Genomic DNA, 22173 nt, shown 5'->3' on the forward strand with positions numbered 1-22173 from the left:
TTGACAGTTTCCATTTCTGTATTTTATGAAGGCTCCCAAAACAGTTACCTCTGGGAACTAAGCAAAAGTTTTCATTATTCTATGTGTGAAAACCTACTTTTCTTTTTTTCTATTTCATATCACTTAAAAAACATGAAACCCCAACTTGCCTTGTCAACTCTTATAGCCTTTTAACTTCAATTATTTAAATGGTTTAAAGACTTTTGTGATAAAGTCTCATAAAGTCTTGATTACTCCTCATTTATCTATACTAAACTATTTTAGTCAACAATTGACCTTCATTCATTATAAATCTCATTTTATCTGTTTATGCTTGCTCTTGGAATTTATTGCTCTTCTTTCATCCAGGCTTTTGACCAATACTAATCTACTCTTGTTTTTCATTTTCTAGGCATCTCACATAGTTCACAACCTGATTGATATTCTGGATTCATATGTTCTAATTTATTTGAATTTCCACTAACTATCACTGCAGACAAAGGCAGCTTTATTGTGGAACAACACTAATTGGAAATGGAAAAGTACTACTTTGTTAGATTGCCTTATGAATTCCTCTCCCTCTCTCCCCAAAGCTAAGTTGTTCCATTCTGTGTTTTGAATTATATACCCCAGACTAAACCCTGCACATACTCGAGCCTCACCAAGCAACTGCACAAATCCCAAGCAGATACCAGCAAAGCTGCAGTTAGCAGCTGTTGAATTTCCACCAGCTGGTAACTGAGGTAAACCACACCAATGCCAGCTGTGGTTTATCTCCAAGCGTGGTTTATCTCCCAGTGCAGTCACCAAGACCTGAATTAAACAAGATGAGTTTTTTTTTTCCTCCAATTAGGAACAAGGATGCAATGGATAGACACTTAAACATTGCAGGCACCGCTCTGAGGGGGCATCCCAAGGAAGTCTGTATGTGAGCACACAAAACAGGCCAAATTGCCAGAGTAATCAAGTTACCTATTAGAAGATCAAAAATTACTATTTTATTTAATCCATTAGGGCAGAAGAGGAAAATGTAGGGTCACTGAACCAATCCTCTGTTCAAGCATGAAAACACGAGGCCCAGCAAGGGAGGGACGGAGGGGTTCCCCACATCCAGCTTCCATCCTATTAGAAAGGAAGGTGGGATTAAATCCATCTTCCTACCCTTACACATGGCTTGCGCAGGGTCTGAACTCAGCCAGAGCACTGGAGAATTATCAGAAAAAAAGGTATTTGATTTTTACCAGGAGATCAGAGTAGAATAGCAAACTTCTAGGGAAAAGTTCATGCAAAGTGCATCATTATTTGAAAGGTATCAATTCTGGTAAAATTCTGTTTTGCGAAAAAGCCATTTTAAAACACCAGTTTGTCCTTTCAAAAACTACTTTATCTTTAAAGAAATAAATTGTTATATTTTTAATTAAAAGTTCAACAGTAATCCAAATGTAATTATTTTACTCTATATCTTTTTGATTTTGATTTTTTTTTTCTAAAATTTGGTTTTAGAAAACATATAGATTCATTTTCTTTGCTTTTTGCATACGGGAGAAAAAAATCCTGTCTAACTCTAATTGATGTTTATCTTCACACATCTCTTATCACTGCCAACCTCCAGGCAGATCCTCCTCCAGCTGCAGGTGAGGTGGTGTCATCTTTTAGCAGTAATCCCCATGGAGGATTTGCTGGGTATGCACAGCACCAATCTAACGTGGTGCTCCTGCTCTACTATGCCTTGCTAGGACAACAACAACTAAAAAAAACCCATACATATAAATGAAATACCCAGCTAACACAATCTGGGAATCAAGGCTCATTCATGCCTTCTCCTTTTGTTCTTTTTTTTTTTTTTTTTTTTTTTTTTTTTTGCAATTCTTCACAATTTTTTCTCTAGTTCTTCATTTTGGCAAATGAAATCATAAGAGTATATGCATTCTCCTTGCAATACTAATCTCTTTGCAGCTCTCCAAAGAATATCTTTTTCTTCCTACCTACCCATACAAAGCTTGGAATTGTTGTGACAGGATTAAATAGTTACTAACATAATAAAATGTGAAAATAAGAACCGCAATAATATTACTGCTTATTGGGTTCCCTCTCCCCTCCCAGACCTTCCTAGGATCTGTATTGTATTTTTTTTGCATATGAATAGCCATCCATTTTTATAAAAAAGGGAAATTTAGAAAGCGATGAGTTTACCCATATTAAAATCCTTCATTTGTTAATGAGTTTATTTTTTCCACAGTAGGTTTTTCCCCTGTGCTATACTCCTGAAAGTGTTTCTAATATTAAAATATTTTTCTATAGAAATAGTTGGACATTTTCTTTGCTATGTACTAAATCAAGAGACCTAAACACCAAAGAATTCTTTAATGACTGCTTATGTCTGAGGGAAACAAGTGTTAAAGTGCAGTTATTCAAGTAAGCAACATGCTGACTCTCAGTGAAGTGATACAGATTATTTTAGATAGGAGTAACTGAGCTGGGTAATTCATCTAACCTACCTGACCCGACAACCTCTCATTATTTTAGAACAGTAACTGAGATGCCAGAACATGTGATGATGATGACATAAGATGACAATATTGGTCCACTTCAACCAGCCTCCGTGTCTACATCAGTGAGTGATACTAGAGGCTCACAGCCTAGTCAGAGACAAGGAAGGTCCAAAATGGTTATCCTCACCTGCCTTCCTTTTCATAGAACAAGACAACTGCAGGGATTAATGTACGAATTAAATTGAACTCCTTTTCTTGTTGTCATAAGGAACGATGTATCCCAGGACCAGGCCTGAAACTGGTCGAGGGCCATTTGGTCGAGGGGACTGCTGGCTCACTTCACCTCTATCAGCTCATTTCCCCTTGCAGACCGGGCCAACTTTGCCTGATGCCTGCCAGAGAAATGGAGACAATGCTCTTCCCATTCCCTTACATTCACCCACATCAACTGGAGAAAAGGGCAAGCATTTAGATCATATTTTAGATCATCCTTTCTCTTTCCTGCCTGCATACCATAGGCTTATGGCCCTGCAGCTTCCTTAAAAGAGCTGTGAAGTGAGACCTTTCCTTTCCAAGACTTCAAGTCCACCCTTCCTGATGATTGCCATCAACCTCCAAACAGCCATAAAGCTGGTTAGACAGAGTGTTTTGTCTTGAGGACTCCCTCCTTTGTCTAACCAAGCATTTGCTTTCACTTAAATGAGTGCTTAATCCTTGCATGAACAGCTTTCTCTCTTCAGTTTGCTTCTCACTGCAAAATCACCTCCTGTTAGCCACAGCCAGGGCTACAACCAAAATGATGCTCAGAGCATGTAACAGGACCTGTAGTTTAACACAGGGATGTAAAATAATCTAAAATATGAAACAGAATTAAAGCAGTGTGTAGAGACACATCAACCATGGAGTCACAGCACTGAACTGAAAAGCTGGGGGAAAAGCAATAGCTGCAGACAGCAGACTGCATATGCTGGAGGGCCTACACAGATTTCAAAGACAGATTAAAAAATAAAAAAAGAAAAGAGACACCACAGGACACTTCAGCATCTCTAGATCTAAGACACTCCCAAAGATGCTTTCACCTAGCATAGCCTAAATGAAAAAAAAGCATTTCAGCATGAAAATGAGACTATTTAGCATTGCTTTCCTGGGGAACTCAAGTACCTCCGGAAGCTCACACTCCCCTCCAGAGCATCACGCAGCTGTGGAAATGAGAAATCACATCTAGAGCAAAAGTTGCAGCTGATGTAAAAAATAATAATAATTATGGGGGTAATGGGGATCTACTGCAGATATCTGATGTTGCAAATCCAGCTGATATGCCCAGGCTTACAGTAAATTCCTAGCAATGCCACAGAGGCAAAATACAGCCACGGATATTCAGAATGAACAACACACAACAGTGAAAGGTTTATTTCAAAGAGAAAAAATCTGAGCCCCAATGTTTCTGCAGCTATAAACACATTTAATTAGAAAGCTTATTTCACTTGCTGCATATTCAGAGGACTACACACTGCTTCAAGCTACTTTCATTTTGAAATCTCGTAAGACAGTAGGAACTACACATAAAATGACAAAAAAACGTATCAGCGTTTTCTGCTGGAACAAGAATTGCTTTCTTTGCAGTAAGATGCAATTCTGGAAACGTTTCCCTACAGAGGGGCTTGGGTACTACAGGGAAGTGAAAAGTCACTGGCAGCAAAGCCAGGCTATTCTCTCTACCTCCACAAGTCAGGAACCTGGGCTAATGAGCAACAGCAGGGCTCCAGCAAAGCCAAAGACACCTCGCTGGTGGCAGCAGCGGATGGTTCGATGGGTTCAATGGGCTGTGCTGTTGGGTTCCTGCACTCGGCAGTGGCTGGGCAGCTGCTTAGCACAAGCATGTAATTCTTCTGCTAGTCAACGTGACAGGGATATTCCTTCACATACCATGGAAGCGCTAACAGGATTAATGAAATCAGCGAGGGTTTTGTGATCGATATACCTGATGACATACCATACCACCAACTCCTTACTGCCTTCTCCCACTAGAACGTAGGTTAATTACACGAGGAACTTTCTACCCCGTTTCCCTAAGGAAATGAGGGAAGAAGAAAATGATACGCTAGTTATAAACTATGTTTGACTGTCTGCAGCTTTCCTCTTATCCAGTTTCGAAAAACTTCACTCCACTGGCCAAGGAAGAGCTCCTTGTTCCAGAACACCCAACCCACCTAACGCGGCTCAGACCTCAGAGAGGCCTCCACTGGCCTGTTTTCTATTTGCATCCTTTTTTTTAAGCCAGAACATTCGGAGAGCATTCCCCTTCACTCCCTTAAGGCCTGAGTTTCAAAACTATATCATGACCGTCAGTATTTAGACATGAATGAGTTAAAGGGCACTGGAAACATATGGCACTGAAAAGAACACAAATTATATATGGTCAAGATGTAAAGGGAGATTATTTCTCTCCTGCCAGTTCCTTCTAAAGTCCCATCAGAGAGCAATGATATTTCAAAAAAACCACATGCACTTCACTCAGTATTTACAGGCCTCTAAATTATTGCACTAAATTAGGGGTGGGTGGGGTGGACATCTTGTTTTTCTTATTGGAGAGAAAAGAGTCTTGTACTATCACCCGATTTCTGTCACATGGATTAAATGTTTGAAACACCCATAGCTGGAATGGCGTTCTGAAAAAGAACACTCAGTATTTCAACTTTGACACGCAAAGTCAGTGACTGGTATTCCAAAATAATATATACAAATAATAACAGTAAAAAAAGACAACGAACCTCTCATTTAACACACAGTTTCACTTCGTCTGTATTGTCATGAAGCTCTCTCTCTTCACCAGGGTGATGCCAGGTATATTCCCTGTCTCCCCAGAAGTTTAGATGGTAACACAAAAGCTGAACTCGATCCGTTCCTCACCAGGGCAGCCTTTAGCACTAACTTTTTTCTACCAAGATCCTTGTAGCTGACTTCCAGGCTGATACAGCTGATTTGTACTTGATTAAAGCACTGGTTTATTTCTGTGAAGACAACACACCAATGGCCCTGGCTTAAACTGGACCTTTGGGGTTTTGAACAAAGATCCCTCTTCTCATTCAATCCTTTTTTTTTTTTTTTTTTGTCTTGATTACAAAAGAAGACACGTGTTGCTAGAATATGCAACCAAATGTCTGTAAAATGGGAACGGGGAGATGTAATTGTCTGGTATAATTTCTGAATGCCAGCAAATTAGAATTGACCAGACAATGACAATTCCATTTTGTGAGAACTTTCAATGTAACCACAACAAAATGTGGAAAACATTTTTTAAATGATTTCTATTTTGCATTTGAACAAAACCAAACCCATTTCAAACCTTGCCATAAGAATAAAACTGGGCGAAAGTGTCCACTTTATGAGTAAAATCTAAGCTTTTCCATTTGGAAAGAAAATGTGAGAGTGCTTTAGCTGTTATGAAGCAATACGGAAAGTTCAAGTCCCTGATTCTCATCCCATATCAGCGTCCCAGCAAATACACTTCCCCAAGCCCTCTTCTGCTACTTCAGTCCTCACCCCTTCCGAGTGGATCATTGAAGGCATTAAGGCTCCACAAACATTATAGCTTCGCAGAAAGCTTATTTGGCAAATGGAAATCTCTCTTTTAGCCAGCACTAGTATAAACCTCTTCTTCCACTTCTCTAGAAATTTAAGGAAATTGTTCTTATAAAAATGAATAATGAATACAAGTAAGCAGAGTTTCCTGTGTGTAAAAACAACATTGGGCTAAACTCCTTTCTATAATTGTTTGCTGTTGCCATAATTCTGTCTTAAGTATAAATGACTGCACTGCTTTCAAAGAACTCGCTATAAACGCTATTTGCTGAAGTGCTAGCAGCTATAATTCAAAAGCCACAGAAGCTGCACACATTCCCTAGCAACACAACAAATGCGAAGAAAGCCCTACACTTACAGCACCAACAGATAGCTAGAATGGTTCAAACTGTCTCAAACAGCAGGAAGAAGGGAAAAAAATATGAGGTAGCTCTTCAGTGAAACAGGTTGAGAGATCACGTTAGGAAATACTTCTTTTTCCTACTATGTCCAGCTGTGGACAAGGGGTTATATAGAACCAAATCTGTGCAGCTTGGTGAGCATTGTAACGGGACGTTTTAAATAGGACCACTGGAAGACGTTAAGCCAGGCGCTCTGCACAGCTTTGCTGTGAGTCCTGTGTGCGACCTGGAGCATCACCCTGTAGCAAGCATGCAGATTGAAAGGATGCCAGCATTGAATAGTAAGGATGAACACGAGTGTGGAAATTTTGCTGCCTCAAGCAAGTCAAAGAATTGAGAAGTTGCTAAGTCTATAAAAAACACAACTGCAAAAACCTGGAAAAAGAATGCCCCGGGAGTTTTATCTTGATCCTGTCTATCACTGGCCCAAACAACTGCCTAGATATGCTCAGAAGTCTGGAAGAAAGTTACTGAAAATGAATGAGAGGGTTTTTATCACTGTAGATTTGAATTTTGCCACTGAAACCAATCTTGACAATGAAGTTTCCCTCTTGACATCTATCTCGATGGGTCAGAGGTTTCATATTTTATGAAGCTTTTTACCCAGGTGAGAGGAATATCCTGTGTAAAGCAGGCAACAACACACAATCCTCTTAAATTCATGAACCTGAGACTTCCAGAGTTCCACTAAAGAGATGGTCTCCTTCCTCAAACTTGATATCTTAGATACATCCCTGCAGAAAAATTCATAATACTCCAATTCAGCAAGCATTTAGCCTTTGTTAAACTAGTCTCAAGTTCTGTAAGACCGAACGGATTTAAATATATTTTGCCAAAATGAGTACTAAAAATAAAGCACCCATCATATTGGAAAAGTTCCTTTGAACAAAATATGTAAGGAGCCCACAGAAGTGATAGTATAAACTGTTATTATAGAAGTCCTACAGAACTAAATGTGGCATCTTTCATATAGATTCCTTGAATCGTATCCTCTACAGCTACAGAAAAAGGCTGAGTTTTGCATGCTAAATTTTATGGCTGCATTCAACAATTTATACTATACAGCAAATCAAAGATACCTCTTGGGCTTGGATTAGCCACAGTTAAGAACTGAGTACAAAATGCACACATGCAGGAAGACAAAAAACATGACTAAGTCAAAGAAGTCAGAAGTCCTGTGCAGATTTTATTCAAGTCTCCAAAGTTTTCACTTGCCATAGTTACTGGCAAAGATGAAGGATCATTGATGCAACGCTGCAAACCTGAGAAACTCTCCTTTTCTCTATCTCAACTCCCTACACCCAAGCAGGGCTTTCTCCCTTGCATCCCATACAAAACCAGCAGTTGGTGCTGCTGTGGTCAGGGCAGCCATGTTGTCCTCGTGTTCTCCCTTCTGTTCTTCTCTGCACTTAACTGAGGGCCTTACATTTAAACATTTATTGAAAAAGGGTCAAAATTGCTAAACCAGGAGTAGTAAGGTAATGAAAAAAATAATATATTTCAAGCTTAGACATCTAGGCCAAGCCTCAGCTATTTCAGCCTTAGTCTTTCAGCCCCCATCTTTACAAGTTTAAGGGCAATTTCTGCTTACAAAGTATACTTCTCAACTCTCCCTGACACTTTCATACTGCGGCCCTGTATCTCATGGGCTTCAACCAGAAAAGAAGAGAATGCTGGTATCATGTATCACAATATTATTCTGCCAGGAAAGGTTTTCCCAATTCTACCACTAAAGATCGGGTGACTCTGTTTGCAGATAACCCATCTAACCAATTTAGCAGAAACCAGTTATGAAAAGTTGTGGAAAGCTTTCCAGTTGGGTATGTTACTGTACACGTAAGCACAGATTTGTGCCTGTTGTAATTATTGAACCGAGTGACGATGGAGGGACTGCTCCCCATGTTAACCTTCCAGCCTCGAGGGCTAAATGAAAAAGTGCCTTCGTTTGTCTTTGCTTCTCTGCACTGCCCAGCACTGGTCCAACACATGCAGGAAACATTGCTGAGGAGTCATGGTTTTTGTCTACACTTTTTCCTCTTTGTAATCCACTTAAATCTTTTTATGCTGACCTCTAAACCACAGTGTTAAGCCTACCTGGGCCAGCAGATAACACTAGAGTACAGGAGAGCTGCCATAGGCTACCATCCTCCCGATTCCTGAAATTATTGAAAGGGATGGATAGAAAAAAAAGAAAATACTGGGGCAAAGACAGAGGGTGTCACACAGCACGCACAGCTCAGCCTACAGCACGGAAGCACTGGCAGAGCATGGCTGGAGGGGATAACAGCACCTCCTTTGCACAGCCTTGCTGAGAAGAGTTTGGCAGCCTTCAACTGCGATCCTTCCATAATCTGTAATGTTACTGGAATACCACCACAGGATGTTTTGCTTTCCTTTCATTGCTGCCCTTTGTAGCACAGCTCAGAAAGTTTAAATCATAAAGCAGCATGGAAATCGCATTTCCTTTCTGCTCCTGGAATGATTTCATCGTATCTTTTTCTATTCAGCCCGTGAAGCAGCTAATGCTCCTCTCTTATTTGCAGCAGTCCCTCGGTGGAGTTTAAGTTACCTGTACTGCTGGCCTGTTTACAACAAAGCACCAAACGAAAGCATGATGTGGTGACAGGTTTAACAGTCGTCAGCTAAGAAGATTAAAAAAGAACAACCCCAACCCCCTTCCTCAACAAATAAAAACAACCTATTTTTTTGCACCCCCAAGGACAACGTTGCAAATGTGGATTTCAGTCATTTGTATCAAAAGATGCACATTTTTTGTTGTATTTTTTTTAAAAAAACTATCTAGTATTTAAGCTACTCAGTTAAGGAGATAGCACAAGTCAAATAAAGAATAAACCAAGCTAAGATTAAGGTCAATGTTTCCAGCCTGAAAGTAAGGGACGTCATCCACACCACCACCACGAACCACCTCACCCCAGCCTTTTTGGCACTGCTGCCCCACGCATCACACATATTTAGAACCAGTCACACTGTTTTTTTGCCATCATGCAAAATACTGATGACAGCAATGAAAATCTAGTAGAATTGTTCCTTTCTTTGTCTTTTTGACTACATTAGTCGTTTACACATACGCTGCCCAAAATGCCTCATAGGTAATTAAATACAATCTTCACAAACACCAAAGAATATTTAATAATAATAATAAAAAAAAAAAAGGAGTAAGTACTTCATTGCCAGTGATGTAGGAGGAATTCAATACAATAAATGGATTTAAAGATTTTAATTCTAACAGTGATCAGCAAAAAAAAACCTTGGAGAAAAGGATTAAGGGCCCATTCCAGAAAGACTCAAATACCTTTAGCTGGATGCACTCCTTGAAGGTGAACAACTTTTAGAAGACAATGTTCATGATAAAAATATTTTGTTAAGAAATCAACAGATTTGCAAAAAGTGAAATGAATGGGATTCACAGATTCCACCTTTCTTTACAATCACGCCACTTACAAAACTTTTATGATGCAGAAGTTCGTTTTAAATGGAGTGCAATATTAAATGGAAGCATATGAAATTTACAGTGAAACAGGTTATTGCTAGGAGTAATTATGAACCTATTACTTCTTGCTACTCCCAAACACACTAGCTTATTTTCTGCTGTAGTCATTTGCAATAAGATGGTCAAAGCAATCTTGATAATTGATGTGCTGACCTGACTGACCTGTCCTAGATGCAATGACTCTGGTCTTTAAATTTCACCATGATTTCCTCCACAGGGATTTAATTAGGAGATGTACTCCAAGGCACTTGCTCCACATTTCTAAATCTTCTCTCCAAGAATGACCTTTGATTTGTTGATTTTTGCTTGCTTAAACACATCCCGAAACACATTTTGCAAACTGAATTAATTTTCATTTGTACTTTAGCATTTATGATAAAATGGGCCAGCACTCAAACTTTCTCTGTACAGACTGGCTTCTGAAAAGAAAATTTTAAAGTTTATATCAGTTTAAATCATTCAGTGTAATGTCTGTGAAATGTGCATAATGATTGTTATTAGGAGTCATCATCTAGGGAAAAATACTAAATAGATAAAACCATGAGAATTCATAGTAATTCAAAATATAATTTTCTTTCTGAAGAATCTAATTTTAGCTGCTAAAAGACCATCACAGCATTAATACTAATGTTTTTGTTGTACATGACCTAAACTGTTGTTCAGAAAAACCCCAGGCAACTCACTTAAAAGTTAAATTGCTCTCCTTCGGTAGATCAATATGAAAAAAAAAAAGAAAAACCTAGCACAAAAGAAAGCAGGGAGGGAGATGCAGCTTTGTTGCATGTTCTATCTGCAAGCTGAGCTCATGGGGATTTATTTACTCGCTCTAAAGATGGGTTTTATAGCATCCTCTTTCACAGAAGGCAAAGATCTTCCCACTGCTCAGCAGCCCGTAGGGCAGGTTTCTTACCCCACTGCAGCAACTCTGTGTTCTGTACATCGTGGTCAAGTGCAGTAGCCATCTCTGAGAGGAGAGATCTCTGAGAGGAGATCAGGAATACCAAGTACCCGATTTCCTGAGCAGGGGGACTCAAGGGCGCTGCACTGGCTGCAGCCAGCAATGCAGTTGCAGGGTCATGCCTTAGAGATGTTAACGCAGAGCCCATCATTCCTAACGCAGCACCTGCCTTGCCTCCCTCCAGAGGTGCTCTGTGCTTGCAGGAGCAGCTAAGCACACCTGCATTTCCACATTATCAAGGCTTTCTGGCCTGAGTTCCAGCTCCTCTCACAGTTGCACATCATCATGGGCACAACTGCAAGCTCAAGTACCTGTGCCTAAAACCCTGTAAACTTATTAATTGCATCTGCCACATGGCTTTCACTCCTCACAGACGTCCGGTGGCCCTTAGCACCCTGATCTTAATCCCAGCTGCCTGCCTGGATTGAGGGGAGTGACGGGAGATCATGGGAGATGTCCATGTAACCAGATATCTTCTGGGTGTTTTCTGAAGAAGTACCTGGGTACAGATCCCAAAGGGTAACCCAAGAGGCAATGCCTCATCTGCCATTAGGGTTTCTGTGTTCCTATCACACAACATCTGCAAGGCAAATCAAGACAGCTTGACCCTTCAGTGAGTGAGGAAGGACGAGGAGGTATCCCGGGTAAGGAGCATACACGTGGAGAGCTCAGCTAGAGCTGCAAACATGATGGAAGGTCTCAGCTTTGCTCAGCCTGTGGAAATTTCATCACATAGCCACAGCTTCAATATGTGAAGCTCATAGCAGTGGAGGAGTATCAATCTTGCAGTTACCTTAGGCTAGCATTATTTCCATTATAAATGTATATAGCATACAAGCACTTTTCTCTTTACCTTGTATCCATTTGAAAAATAAAGCTGGCATTTTTGTTATTTTATGAATTTTTAAGAGGTAGAATAAGAAGTATTTACATGAACTGAATATAAAATCAACTCTATCTTGATTACATTTGACTTCAATGAGTACTAAGTGACGCTTCTTTCATTTAATCAGGGAACAGTGTTGTAGCTACACTATTTGCATTTTAATAAAAATTCACTCAAGTTCCAACCAAAAAAGCAGCAGCACTGCTAAATGCCTAGAAATAAGGAATTCATCTTTCATAATGACTAATAACAGTTAACTTGTTTAGCTACTATTTTGCTTTTAAAATTAAGACTTATTTAATAAATAGAAACAGGTTGAAAAATTGCAAGGTTTATAAATTCCTTCAAAACACTAAAAAGAACACCTCCATATCCAGAGGTCTCCTGTTTTTTATGTGTATTCACACTTATGTGTGTGTGTTTACACCTAAACAGGCACGTGCATAAATATATACACACACATACATATACACACACATACATATACTTCTCAACACATTTTGCTGCAGCTGGCAGCAAGTGTCCCTGAAGGTCTGAATAAAATTCCTTAAAACAGCATAATATTTTAGCTGCTAGAAAAGTAATACAGGGCATCATTACACTCAAACATTAATAAAGGATGAAATATGAATTTATAGAAGGTAGTGTCAGACTTATTTTACCTCCTGACAAGCATAATATAATTTTTTCCAGTGTCTAAAAATTCTAAAGTGGAAATTCTAAATTCTAAAACTAATCCTGATATAATTCCATTAGTTTTAATGGAATTGTGCTAGGGATGAATTTATAGCAACAACTAAAATTATATCATTCTTCCTCATACTGTAGTTGCATTCTGAGCAGCCAAAAAGAAATGGCAGCAGGAGCACAAGCAGCAATGAGTTTCAGGATGTGTCTTTCCTGAATTACCTTTTAAATTACAAAGTCATGTTAAAATTGAAAACTGGAAAATTTATATTACACTGCCCATGTTTACTGAGCTACAGGTTCACTAGCAAAGCATCCAAAATTTGTACCCTGATGATTAAAATCCAGTCCCTTTAAAAGAAGGGGAAAGGTGCTGATTGCAGCTTGAAAGGACAGCCCACAGAACCATATAAAAAGCAGTGAGGAGCTGCACGATGGATCTGTACAATGGGCAGCTGCATGCTTCCCAGCGCAATGGAGCTGAGATCTGGCAAGGCATTTCAGGGCTTTGAGTGCCCATTTCCACTGCAAATAGCATTCAGTTCCCCTAGGTAGCTTTAACAATTTCAGCGTAGGTGTATACATAAGCTACATTATTACTAAATCCTGAAACAGTTCAAGGAACATTAAATTTTATGTGCCCTGTTCTCAGCTGATGTTACCCAACAAAGCGCCACTGAGGTCATTAAAGTGCTGGTGATGGCTATCAAAAGATGTGACCTGGAGTCTTTACTTGTTACTCTTTTCCTCTAGTTTGTACACTTTGGATCAATAGCTTTCATTGCCAATAATGACCATCTGCAGAAGCTTCACAACAACTGCAAATTAATTAGATGTTGCAGGAGTTCAATTGATTTACTTGCATGTCAAAGAATTACTGATCTGCAGCTCTACAGTAGCCCTGCCAGTAGAAGCTGTTAGCAGTCAGCACAGTGAACTTTCCCCAGAATAAAGTCAAAAACTAAAATCTCTTGAATCTTAGGACAGCGAAAATCTTGCTGACTCCTTTCTGCTTTGTATTTCTGCAGCTTGCTACCAGGTAAAGGACAAGAGTCCCACCAGTCTTACAATTTTGATGTGCCTTATTCACTGGAAAGGAGCAAGATGTATTGACATTCCCTCAGTGTGTCGTACTGCCACTGTTTTGCCTCCATGCCTTTACTCCAAAACTGGACTGCAAATACGCATGCTCGACTGGGAGCAGAGCTGTGGTGACCTTCTAGTCTCGTTCCATCCCCAGTGGATGTGTAGGCATAACCTTGTTGGGAAACAGCAACCAAAAGCACAACCTACTGCAGACAGCAAGGTGCAGAGGTGGTGAGCAGTGTCTCTGAACTGCACCTTCTCAGCCCTAGAGCAGAGGCAGAGGATGTTCTCTCTTCCATGTTGACCCCACTCCCCAGCCCAGTCACATTTCTCACCTCTGCATAGTGGCTGCCAGCAACCTGGTCCAAAGACCCGTGCAGCAGACCACTCGCAGGCAGGGAGCACGCGTCTACAAAAAGCTGAGTTAAAATGCACTTCAACCCAAAGGCACTAATGCTGCTGAATACGGGAGTCAAAACAAGAGGTGAGAGCTGGGAGTTTCTTCTTGGTCCCAGCTTCTTCTTAGTCTGACAGCTGTGATGTAGCATCACTGGTGCCAATAAAACATGAATAAATGGTACAGAAAACAAGCATTTTGCTCCTGTAGATATTTAAATGGAGCTTCCCATTTTATAGTATTAATCCTTCCTCACTGAGACTGTCTTGGGATAGCATGATTGCTTTGAAAAGATGTTCATGCCATTAAAACTGCACAGGACCCTAGTCATCATCATTTAATCCAACTATTCTTACCCAAGTTTTGTTTTGGTGCTTAACAGTTTCTGATTTTTTCTGATTGTGTTGAAACAGCAACATTAAATTTAATCAGCAAGTTCGAGATTCAAACCTTGTACTTTCCATTAAATACCACAGAAAACCTGTAAAATACTACTCACTTCTGCACTAAAAGGAATTTTAGAGCAACTAGAAGCATTGAAGCGAAGAGAAGCGAAGAGGCATTTAGTCATAAACTGACCAGACTCTTTAAAAACCAAAATAACTTGCATAACAGCTGAATTTGACCAATGCAGAAGACCTACTCCTGTCACAAGCTAGTGCCAGGGAGTAGAAGTTTCCTGAGCTGGAGGCAGCTGTCCCATCTCGCAGCAGCCAAGGATCTGGCCCTGTTAACACTGACTCTGATCTGTATGCACCCCTTCAGCCCACGCTGATTTCAGCTATACTGCTGGAAGCCAACAGACATCTGGAGCTGATTTTACAGCAGTGACAATGTGGGATCAATCACTCTATTTCCCCCGCTATAGTTGTTCCCTGGAAATTCAGGAAGTGGCACTAGAAGAAACCCCCCCAAAAAAGGAAATGTGCATTTGCATGGCTAGTGCAAGGCACGAGCTACAGGGCTGTAGCACAGATGTACCCCACATAAAGGGCTGCACAACAGGCTGCTCCAGACCTACCGACAGCAGCACTTCTCGTCTTTGTCTCTTTTGCATATGAAATGTGAATCTTTTTGCTGAATTTTGTATTTCTATTGTTTCTTCCCTTTGTTTCTTAGCATCTCCCATGCAACCAAAGTTAGAACCTCATTCTATTCCTTTAATTCGGCACATCAACGCCCATAAGGAATCCCAGAAACTGCATGTGGGAAGAAGGGAACGGCGATCGACTGTCACCGTCCCACAAGCATTGAGGAATCCCACAGAGCAATCTGAGTGGCAGCCATACAAGTCACCTCCAGGAGGTGTGACACCTCCTCGCAGCACCTACAGGAAACCCTCTGGACAAGGGAAATCCCTGGATGTTCCCAACGCACAGGTTTTACAAACTCCTCACCGCATTCAAGAAGACCAATGGGGCTGCTGCGGACGGCAGGGGCAGTGCTGCCACAGGCCTTCTCCAGCCACCACTGCAATTTTTCCCTCTTCCGTCTCTTTGTGCATCACTCCCACAGATGCTGCTTGAAGAATATGAACCCATTTTATCTACCACGGAGCTGCGCTCCACCGAGCCTTGTGATGATGTTAATGACCCTGCTGGCTCCTTACTATTCCACTCCTTCATGCCCTACATGCAGCATTGCTATGGCAACACGTGTCTGATGCTGCACAGCCGTCACTGGGGTATCGCGCACCTTGCGTGTATTTACTCCTCTTTCTGAAGCAGAGCAAGGTGGTGTAAGTTATTCTGAATGCCATTCCTGAACGGATATACACCACAAGCAGAGAAGACTGGAAGAGGCACCACCTTTCTACACTCTTTCCCTGTTTTTTCCCCAAACAGGGCTTGACTCACCTCTGGCTACATCACCTCGGTGAGCCACTCGCCCTTCCCCAAAGCAGGGGAACAAACTCCAGTCGGTCTGTCACCAAACGAAGCGTGTACACTCCTATCAGTAAACAAAACGCATATGCTCTGCGCTGAGAGCTGCCTCCTCAACACGTCCTGCAGCATCACATAAAAGGGCTTTTCCTTCCCTGCACACATCTGTACTCATAAAGCCCATAATCATGCCTGAATTAAATGCTTTCAGCTAAGTTTTAATTTGTGCATTCAGAAGAAATGTTACTCAAATTAATAAGAGTAAATTAACTCCAAGTTAAGGTCACCATTTCTGATTTTTTTCACTAGTGTTTTTAAAGCACTGTCTGATAATTGGATATTGATTTTGATGCCCTACAAATTGACCCATCCTGTGGCCTTGCCTTTTTCTTGATTCTCCTCCATTAAGGCATCAATGATGATAGTTTTAACTATTTTGGAACGTTCTTCTTTCAGAAGGAAGAATCACAGCCTTTACTGAGCATCTTTTTCACCACAGACTAAATCAAAAGGATATAATTACTTCCATGCTGACCAACACCAGAACAGATTTTCCTTTAGTTCCTACCACAAAACACTTCAGTGTAATTAACAGCCCAGAAACCATGATGGTATGAAGACCACGATTCATGACTGCACAGTCAAATCACTGTTTTATGCGCCTGTCCCCATGTAACTTCATAGCAGGACCACAGTCCCAGCTGAGCCACAGTCTCCTTAACATGCAGGCTGACCAGCAGTGATGCTGAAGAGCTCCAAAATCAGGAGAAGGCTTTGTCACGCTTCAGGTGCTATTACACGCACCCCAACCTGCACAGCTATAGCAAGCTTCCTATTCTCTTATTTCCCCAGTGTTTTCCCAGTCAGGGCAGCCAGAGGAGACCCGAGCTTACTGCATTAACAGAGCCTTTGAGACTGCTGCTTGTGAAGCACATCTTGGTCCCCACGTAGCGAAGTCTCGTTACCATACCGTGGGACTCCCTGCCTTTCACCTGCACAGCACTGGACCCCAGTATTGAGCAGGATTAAACCTGAACTGTGCAGGATATCACCTAGCAATATGCCTTGAAAGTCTGTCCATTCCCTAGCATCTGTTATCCTTCCAGCTTCTGCGGTCACACTGTATTTTTTCCTATTTTCTTTCTTTTTTATGCTTCTATCTTCAAACACCTCCTGTTTCTCACCCTGGATCCCAGATATCACATGTGTCTGCAAATATTTTAAGACACTTATTTAGAATTAAAGAATCAGGTGGCATAAAGGCACAAATGACCATTTGGCTCACTCCTTCTAAGGGATAAATATCCTGAACACCATTTTTCCCCTCACTTCTAAGATAGTCTAAGCCAAAGGAGACCAAACTGAGGAGTCCCAGGATACCCAAGGTTTTTGAGGCTCACTGCTGTTTGCCGTTGTGACCCTTGAGGATGAGGAGCCTGACCGAGCCCCCTGCCAAGGCAGCTGCTCATGCCAGGCCCTCCCAGGTGCACACATCAGCTAAGCCCGCTCTGAGTTCATTGCATTCCTACCAATTAAATGTCCCAATATTAACAGACCTTTGGCCAGTAAAAGGAAATGAGGCCCATAAAGAGAATCAGAGGGACGTATATGGGAAGGTGGGCAACATGAGAGAAAGACAGCACTACAGACTGGTATTACAGCTCCCCTAGGAAATGAGCAGACCAGAGGACACACTCCATGGCGTGTATGGGAAGCCCCAAGACAGTTACCGTGGTGGTAACTACACACTTCCATGCTCAAACCAAGAGGTATGACCTGCACAGATGCAGCAGGATCAGGAATACAGTTCTCATGCTTACCCCATGGCTGTCACCCCACATTAGCCATGCCAAATCCCACAGACGTGTATACTTGTAGTGATGTAAGACTACCAATTTAGCTGCAGCACGAAGAAATATAATGTGCCGATTCCCCTAAACTTTTGCTCCTTACCTCAGTCTTCACAGATTATTTTAAATTATCTATTACCTATATAAATAACTAATACAAAAACCCCAACTTCCATTACAAATCCTATTCTGGCATGATAATTATAATTTAAATAATATAAATCCCTGAAATCAGGTTCACTGTAATCCCTCTGACAGAACAAATTTGGAGCTGCAGCCAGCAGAGCATTTTAACAGTGGTACGAAGTCATTAGGCAGCAGAGGGACCTTCGCAGTGCTGGTAATTGCAATGTTTTCGAGAGCCATCCTGCTGCAGAGAGGTGGATGGCTCAGGGCAGCTGCCAGGAACACGCAGTTAAATGCCATTGTGAATCTGACTCCAGCACGCTGGGCACAGCAGACTTGCTGTATTGTGCACACAGGCACATTCACCTTCAGCACACCCAGACTCAAAGCACAATGTGACAGTAATGGCCTATATGTCTGGAAGATGCACATCTTTAAAATGATAAGCACATGAGAAGGCCCTTTGTAGCAGCTGGGGCTCCGCCCAGTATGCACAGGACACAGGGCTGGGAACCACAAAGCCTAAATTCTGAGTCTGCCTTTGCCCTGATTATATCTACCTGCCTGATCTGTAAAACAGGGATGGTTCTCAGCTAGATACCATGCAGTTCACAGCAGACAGCTTTAGGCATCAATACAGTCACCAGCCTCCACAGGTTCCCCAGACACCCAGAGGGAAGCCAGACCCTCCAGAAGATAATTCAGAGGAAGAGACTAACTTGTAATTCCCCCTTCGAGGTCCCTTTCTTGCGACTACTGAGAGCCTCAGGGCATCAGCATCCCAGCACGCCTTACCGAGGCAAGCTGCAGTGGAAATACCCTCAGGTGAAACCACCTTGCTTTCTCACCTATAATGAATTAAATATTATTAAATAACAAAAACAAACAAACAACAAAAACCCACAGCAGTTATTAATATCTTTACTGCTCTGTCTGGCGTTACAGATGCACTCACACACCTGCCAAACTCACCAGCAGCAGCATCTTTGAGCAATCCATTTCCTTCTTTGCAAAAAACAGACCACATTTTGACATGTAATGCATCAGTTAGTACCAGCAACATTACCGGGGAAGACGCAGTTTTTTTGTTTTATTTTTCTGTAATTATCATTGCTGAAGTGCATTTTATGTTTGCCAGTTGGTTCAAACACAAAGCAACCAGTACAAGTTCAGCACAATTCGAGATATACTACGTGTGGCTGCACTATGTGTCAATCACAACCACAGAATCATACCAAAATTTAAAAGGGAAATAGTGTATCTCGGGCAGACAAATATTACTTTAATGATTCCAAGGTGTCATTAATCAAGCAAACATGTATACCTATCAGCAAATACACACAGGACAGAAGTTATTCTAAGTTCTTTGTTGTTGTTCTTGTAAAATTTAAAGCTACTTGTTACAGACTGTCCAGCCCTGATTGTTTTTGGTTTTGTTTTTTAATCACATCAAATTAATATGATACTTGCATTTCTAAATGTCTACACTTGCACTGCATCTAGAATTAAGTAATACTTTTGTTCTGGTTTATTTAATGGTCCTTTGCAGAAGCTTGTCGCATCAAGATACTGCTATTTAAAGATGCAGTATCAAACCTGCTTGTCAGTGGGGGGAAAGGAGCCTAAAAACTAGCTTCTCTATCTATTCTTGTTCATTATTCTTGCTCCTGACAAATTTAGTCTTCATGAAAAACACATAACTGTACTCCCTGATGCAAAAACTGCACCTGTGTATGGGCCTGTACAGCTCCTCCCAGAACAGGGTTCTTTCTCATCCTGCTACGAGGCAACGAAAACATCAGCAACAAAGATATTTACTGGAGGAAATCCAATCTCCGATCAGTTCAAATCTGAAGCAAGGTTTACTAATTCACACTGGAATTTTGCTTCCACACTGGAAGCAGGAACAAGCATCAAACAGACAAAAAAAATCCTGGCAAGTGGGAGATGTTCTGCTGCTGGTTCATTTTGTTCTGGGGAAGAGTTACAAACCTGTTAGCGAAGAACAAAAAGTTCATCAGGGATTTTCTCAGAAGGACCAGGCTTTGTAGGGACAGCCAAGCTCCCAGATCGCTTCAAGACAAATACTGTTACGCAGCCATGGTATTTTGTTCACCAAGAAAAAACACTGAAGGATACAACCACTAAAAGCATTCTGATTAAGTGAATGGATGGCCCCAGACAGGTTTGCATTATAAACATTAATTGCACATTAGCTCAACTAATTAAAAAATAAATACTGTACACGGCAGGAAGCTCCCTCTTAAAGAAACTTCTGCCTTGGGAAATGAGCCAGTACTTTAAAAAAAACAACAACAAACAAACAAAAAAACAATCTGTAAAGTCAGTGAAATGCCTGTTTCAGCAAGGGAGACTCCGAAAACATAACTGAGCAAATATTAGTGCCATGCCAACTGTGCAAAGCCAAAGTGGCCACGTACACCAGGAAACACTTAATGAAAGGATCTCTTCATCGTCTCCTACTGCCCAAGCTAACTAAAAACCCCAGATACCATGAGTGAAACAACATGAAAATACAAAATAATTTACTTCTGGAACTTGGCAGAGGCTTGAAGCATGGGCTTTGGGAAGCACTGCAGAAGCGTTAGAAAGCTCCGGGGCAAAACCCAACCTCGTGCAAACACCTCAACTACTCGTAACCACGCCAGCACCAAAACTGCATGGAGCTGCTTCAGAGCCATGCTGTAGCCAGACCCTCCCTCAGTTTTCCCCCAGATCCACATTGCTGCCAGCCTCAAGATATCTCCCCAGTAGGGCACAGCCCTACTTCTGTGGTTTTACCAGCATGCTGAGAACCTACCTGGGGCCACCTGCATCACACCTGACTGCATTGGTGTTGGTGTGCCCTACTAACATAGCACCCTTTCAAGTGGTTTCCAAGAGGCAGAGGAGGAATAAGAGATGTTGAGGCTCATGTAGACCACTTCAGGACAATGCTGTGATGACCCAGTCTGACTTGGAGTGACAGCCACCGTGGTGATAAGCGCTGCGAGGCTGAAGGACACAGTAAAGAAGAAAACCGCCCTGCATCACCTCACCAGCCAGAAGCCTACCTGGCAGAAGCCAGGCTAGCACTCACACCACCTGGGTCCCAGACCAATGCTCAGGAGACAGGGAAATTTTGCATCTAACCAGCATTACTAATGGAATTTGCAGTTGCTAACAGATGTATCTTGCTAGGAAATGTACAGTGAAAGATTAGAGATATAGTCAGACATGAATCTTAGCCTTCTATACCTATATATGCACAAGCAAAGCATTAGCATTCACGAGTAGGGAAGCACAGACTCTTTCACCAATACATCACTAAGCAGTTAATGAAATACCGGATAAAAATCAAGATGCCACATCAATTTGTGTGAAGAGAGTTGCCCTGATATATCTGGGTTCACATCCAAGCTCTGCCATAGACTAGCTGCATAACCCCAGGCAAGGCAGTTCCTCTCTCTGCTTCTCAGATCTGGGAGAAATCATTTTTCTTCTGTCTTTTATCTGTTCTCCATTTAGCTCTTCGGGGAAACCACTTTTGCAATCTGCTTTTGTGCAACACTGAACACATAAAAGATCCAGTCTCAGTTTAAACACCACTGTAATACAAATAATAAACAATCATCATTAAGTCATTAATTCACTTAACAGTCTCTTTTCTCTCTCTGTGTAAACACACTTTGAGTTGGAAGAGGCTTCTTTCAGCAGGGAGGTACATTTGTATTCCCTTGTAAATTGAAAGATCGTGTGCCAAGAGTATTCATAATGTTGAAAAATAATAATAAACAACAATTTGATAAATTTCTTGACAAGCCCCACAAATCTTCCCTGCGAGTCATGGCACATCCCAGAAGCCATTTCTGTTCAGAGGACTCAGAGCAATTACAGAGCTAGCCTGGATGCCATTTACATTCTACTGATAATCAAACACTGCAACCTAAACACACCGAGTGCAGTATCGTTTCCATTCTGTACGTTATCAAATATGCATGAATCTCCTCTCCTCAGTGATAGCTGCTGTGGACAGGGCACGTTGTAATGCTTCAGCTGCAGCCAGTGGCAGCTATTAGAGGAATTGCTCCGCGTGGCAAAGAGGAGTCTGAGTCCTCTTACTGAGGAAGGGGTCCTGAGATCATCTTGGCTCCTAATATTCTATTTTATTGCAGCTTGAGGGGATCATGGAAATCAAATCTCCCCACCAGAGATTTTATTTCTGGCAGGTGAGAATGTCATATTTACTTTGCACTGTGAGCTAGGCCTGGGAGAACATGCAAGAGCACTGGTAAGGAACAAATGCATCCCCAGAAAGCCCTGCTTTGTTCGCAT

The sequence above is a fragment of the Cygnus atratus genome, chromosome 15 (genome assembly GCF_013377495.2).
Source record: "Cygnus atratus isolate AKBS03 ecotype Queensland, Australia chromosome 15, CAtr_DNAZoo_HiC_assembly, whole genome shotgun sequence".
Taxonomy (NCBI): Eukaryota; Metazoa; Chordata; class Aves; order Anseriformes; family Anatidae; genus Cygnus; species Cygnus atratus.